The following is a 5,796-nucleotide window of genomic DNA, read 5'->3' as shown; positions in this document are numbered from 1 at the left end:
GCGGGACGCTGATGCTCAGCTTTGACCCTCTGGCATATGTCACACTTAGTGATATAAGAAGCCATCTCGCTCTTCATGCCATGCCACCATAATCTTGTCTTCACGTCTTGGTACGTCTTGGTTCCACTAGGTCGGATGGAATATGGAGTGTCATGGGCTTCTGGATCTTCACTTTCTTGGGTACACCAATGCGGTTTGCAATCCACAAGACTCCTTGTCCATCCACTAAGAATCATGGGCCCTTGCCCTTCTTGATCTTCTTCTTGATACCTTTGATGCTCTCGTGTCCTTTCTGAGCTTCCTAAATATCATCCAACAACGTAGGCTTTGCTTCGAGGTTGGCCAAAAATCCTGGTGCAACTAGATCCAACCCAAAGCTTTCTAGTTCCTCATACAAGGGGTAGCATTTCCTTGATCATTGCATTCAAGGAACAAGCCTTTCTGCTTAAGTCATCAGCTACCACATTGGCCTTTCCGATGTAGTATTGAATACTAAGGTCGTAGCCCGTGATCAACTCCAACCATCTTCGCTGCCTCACGTTCAATTCCTTTTGAGTGAGAATATACTTCAAACTCTTGTTGTGTGTGTATATCTCGCATTGCTTTCCGAGAAGGTAATGTCGCCATGTCTTCAAGGAATGAACCACTATGGCCAACTCAAGATCATGAGTGGCAGAGTTCTCTTCATGAGGGTGTAGCTATCTAGACAAATATGTTACAAGTCTACCTTCCTGCATCACAACAACTCCAAGACCGGTTCTCGATGCATCACAATATATCACAAACTCCTTGTAAATATCGAGTGTGGCCAAAAGTGGGGACATTGTCAATACAGTCTTGAGCTCCTGGAAACTTTCCTCGCACTTCTGCGTCCATTCAAACTTCTAGTCCTTCTTCAAGAGTTGAGTCATTGGTCAGGAGATAGTTGAGAATCCTTCAATGAACTTGCAGTAGTATCTCGCGAGTCCGGGAAAGCTTTTGACTTCCTTCACATTGGTCGGAGATTGATACTCCATCACGACTTCAGTCTTGGCAGGATCAACTGACAGTCTTTCTGCTCTCAACACATGACCCAAGAATCTAACTTCATGCAACCAGAATTCACACTTGCTGAATTTGGCATAAAGTTGGTGCTCTCGAAGTTTGTCCAGGACCATCCTCAAGTGCTACTTATGTTCTTCTTCAGACTTGGAAAATATGACTATGTCAGCGATGAAAACACACACAAACTTGTCCAAATACTCCATGAAGACTTTGTTCATGAGGTACATGAAGTAGGCTCGGGCATTGGCTAACCTAAATGACATGGCCGTGTATTCATACAGGCCATACCTGGTTACAAATGTTGTCTTTGGAATATCCTTGGGTCTCATCTTCAATTGATAGTACCCAGAGCTACGATCGATCTTGGAAAACAGTTTGGCACCATTTAATTGATCGAATATGTCTCCAATCTTGGAGAGTGGATACTTATTCTTTATTGTGACTGCATTGAGAGAATAGTAATCAATATAGAGCCTGATAGTTCCATCCCTCTTTGAAACAAATAGAACAGGCGATCCCCAAGGATCAGGGTAGGGAGAATCCCTCTTTGGCACTAGGGGAATAAATCCTTTTCTGAGTTGCTGAATCAGTTGCTTCTTTAGTTCAGCCAACTCTTCGGAACCCATTCTATAGGGATTCGTATAGATGGGTCCTACTTCGGGCTTCATCTCAATAGTTAACTCGATGTCACGGCGAGGAGGCATTCCGGGTAGTTCATCACGAAAGAGATCCGAGTATTCGCATACCACCGGCACTTCATCCAACTCAATTCTCGACAAAAAGTTGACCTGAGGGACTGGAGTAGAGGTAGGGTTGGGAACAAACTTGACTTCAACTCCTTGGTTATTGGTCATGGTAACCGTTCGCTTGGGACAGTCCAACAAGCCTTGGTACTTGGTTAACCAATTCATGCCAAGGGTGATGTCCAAGCCTGGTGAATCCAAGACTATGAGGTCTGCTTGGAAGACTACCTCGTTGATATTAATCCCAATACCCTTACAACATATCTTGGTCCTTACCACAGCACCCGGGGTTTGTACCATCATATGATTACCCAAGGGTGTAGGCTTCATACCACTCTCTAGTGCAAACTTTTGGTTGAAAACAGAGTGGGAAGCACCACAATCAAACAAAAATGTTGCTGGTGTTAAGTTGAGAAGGAATGCACCCAATATAACATCGAGCTTTTCCTAGGCTTCCTCAGCGGTGACGTGGTTCACACGAGCTTTGCCATTATTGGGCTGGTTGCAGGGAGTTTGGTTCCTCGGTGGCGCTCCTCGGCCTTGTCCTAGATTTGGTGCATTGGGGAGTGGTGCATTGGGCTTCTTATTGGGGCATGACCTCGAGTAGTTCCCTCAGTGACCACAACCAAACACATGACTTGGCCTGAGTTGCTTTTGTTGCCACCATTGTTGTTGGGGTTGATGTATTCTGGCCTGGGCTTGGCACACTGTTGAAGCTGGTATCTCGGACAAGGTGTAGGAGTCGTAGAGTGGTGAGGCTGATAGCTTGGCTTTGCTGGGAATGGTTGCCAGTGGCGAGTCTTCTAGTTGCTGGAACTACTGGTGTTTATCATCTTGTGTTTGTGTGTGTCTTCCATGGCACGACGCTTGTCTTCAACACAAGGGCAATGTTCACCAGCTCGAAGAAAGTACATCAGTCGTAGACAATGAGTTTATTTTTTAGTGATTGCTGACGTCGTTCTCTGAAGCATTCTATCTTGGTTGCCTTAGTGCTGACATCATGACGCACGCATCTAGACAAGAGATTGAACTTGTGTAGGTAGTCCTTAAAAGAGCCACTTCCTTTCTACAGTGATCGAAATTCCCGATTCTTGATGGCCATAATCTCAGAAGGGATATGGGAAGTGCGAAATCCCTGCTTGAAATCAGTCCATGTGATCTCACGCTTGCCTTGCATGACCTTGAATCCATCCCACCAATCTCTCGCGGTACCTTCGAGGCAGTGAGAAGCATACAGAACCTTCTCGCGATCCTCATTGCAGTTGACCAATGCAAGGAGGTCCTCTATGGTGCGGATCCAATCATCAGCATCCAATAGTTGAGCTATCTTGGTGAAGGTCGGGGGCGAACTCTTCGTGAACTCCAATAGAGTGGAACGACCATTGCCGTTTCTGCCTTGCTGCTGGTTGTTCACAAGAACTTGAGCCATCTACTGAATAGCGGTAGTGTTGGCTTGGCAGTCATCCCGGAGAACTTGGAGAAGCTGAGCTACGGTCAAGTTCTCTGGTGGAGGCGGTGGCGGGCGAATGTCGCCTTGTGGCTTCTGCTAGTGAGCTCTAGCTTGAGCAGCCCCACCGGCCTCCGGCTGCTATCTAGTGTTGTCGGAGTTGGGGTTGCCAAAAGTATTGGTGCTGGTAGCAGTCGCCATCCAGTTTGGGGCAGCCAAGTCAAACAACTAGAATAGAGGAAAGAAATAGAAACAAGAGGAAAATGTGCCTAAGGGGTTGGTATAGTGCAAGTGTGACAATCAAAAGGTCGAAAAACTCAACACATAACATTAAGATAAGATAGGTGATGTAGGCGCTTACAGGTTTGCCCAAAGCAAAGGCACGACTTGCATCAAAACACAAAAAGTGAAACAAACAACAAGCACACATGTTTTCATATGAACCATTACACGAACTCAACTTCACATGAGGGATACATGAATTATCCTACCATAGGGGTCCTCGGATTTAAGTGCTGGAGTGCTTGGTCTCATACTCGTCCTCCTCTAGGTCTTACTCCTGGTCATCCGTGTGGGATCGTCTCTCGTCGAGGGGGTTGGAGGACGAGGAGGTTCATCCCAATGATGCTTCCTCGATGGATCAATCAAGAGTGCTCGATACTCCTGCGCACTCATGCGACGACGACGTGTGGGTGCATCTCTAGCTGGGGGTTCTCCTCCTCTTTAACCGACACCTGGTCGTCCTTCGGGGGCTCCATCCTTCTTGATCTTGTCTGTATTTTCCTTGGCTAGTCGGAGTAGTTCGTGAGTCTGGTGAAGTTCCTCGCGGAGTTTCACACACTCCTTAATCACGGCGTGGGACAAACTATTGGCGGAGAGGCTGAAGTAGGTTTGGATCTAAGTGGTGTTCCATCCTCCGGGGATGGGATCAACGTCCAAATCTCGCCAATATAATCTTTCCTCAGAGGAATATGGTGAGTAGCCGGCTCGTCAGCCATCTCTGGAATGATGTCTCAACGGTGCATGAGTGCCTTCCGTGCAGGTGTTTCAACTACTAACATGAGGGTCTCTATCCATGGCCCTTCAAAGAACCAACTCATCCAACAGTCGTTTGCCATCACGACCACATCAACGTGGTACTCCTTTGTGGTGGCATCGATCCACTGCTCGTGGTAGAGGAAAATGGGTGATCGGCACAACTCGCACTTCTCCAGGCTGTCCTGAAAGAGTAGGGGAGAGCCGGATACTAGGAGGTCTTTAGCTACAACGACCATCTACAAGGTTTAAGGGGAGGGTGTTAGTAATGCTTTTGAAGTATACTCGAAGAGGTAAGAAGTGCAGGAACTCCTAAGTATAGGTGTCGTGGTTATAAGCCTAACAGTAGAAGTGTAGGGTACGAATGAGATGGGCATAGTCCTAGCTACGGCGAGGTTGTATGAGTTCAGGCCCCTCTGCGGTGGAGGTAACAGCCCTACGTCTCAGTGCTCTCGGAGCTTGTTGTCGAGTGTAATATGGAATACAATGATTTGCTAACCCCTCTACCAGTGGGGGAGGGCGGCTTATATAGAGTGCGCTGCCCTCCACAACGGTTCCGGTATGGAGGCGGAGTAGTGGGGATTGAATGCATACGTTACAGGTAACGTATGCTCTAAATGCTAATAAATGCACCCGGAAACGTATGACCGTTTCCCTCTAGAGAGGTTAAGATGTACCGAGTGTATACAGTCGGTTAGCTTGGTATTCTCCGATGCTAGTATCCGACTGGATGATACAGGACCTGTTGCCAACTGGATAATGGGGACTCCTTAATTCAGTCGGGGCAGACATAGGGTCCTGTCCTTTGTGTGGTGTAGTCCTTGGGTAGGGCCTGTATGGCAGGCCTATGACCCTACCCTAGGACTATGACCCCATCATTAGTCCCTGAATGGATTGGGGTTGAAATGACGAAGCGGTGCTTGAAGTTCGGATCCGACTGGATTAGATTCGGCTTGGGCGTTGCTTGGCTCTATCCATTTTATCTTTTCTGACCAACGAGCCGAGTGGAAGTGCTTGCGAAACAGAATGTCGGGAGCCGAGTGTTTCCGCGGCATCTTTCGATGAGACCGGTCAACTGACAGCGGCGTATTTTCCAGGATCTCAAATTTCGGGTTCTGCACGCTCAGCGGGGACGACGTCAGCACACTCGAGTAGCGCCTGACGCCTCGATTCTCGCACCTTAAACTCCTCCACTCATATCGCCGCGGTCGGTCGGGCGGATAAGGTTTCGGGGCCACCCGCCAGTGACCCAGTCGGAACCCTATTTAAATCTGGGCGGCGAGGCTTCTTCGTTACGCTCGCCGAATCTTTCGCTCTCGCCTGCTCCGTCTTCCTCGCCACCTCCAGCGCTCCTACACTCCCTCCTTCTCCTTCCTCTCGAGGGTTCGCCGTCGCCTCCATGGCCAAGGGTCAGACCAGCAAGATGGAGGCGAGGAAGAAGAAAGGCAACGCGGCGGCGCCAGCTCAGCGGCGGCAGCGGCCGCTGCCGGCGGGGTGGATCCAAGGAGACTTCCTCCCATCCATGGT

The sequence above is a fragment of the Hordeum vulgare genome, chromosome 7H (assembly GCF_904849725.1).
Source record: "Hordeum vulgare subsp. vulgare chromosome 7H, MorexV3_pseudomolecules_assembly, whole genome shotgun sequence".
Classification (NCBI taxonomy): domain Eukaryota; kingdom Viridiplantae; phylum Streptophyta; class Magnoliopsida; order Poales; family Poaceae; genus Hordeum; species Hordeum vulgare.
Note: the sequence above shows the minus strand (reverse complement) of the source record.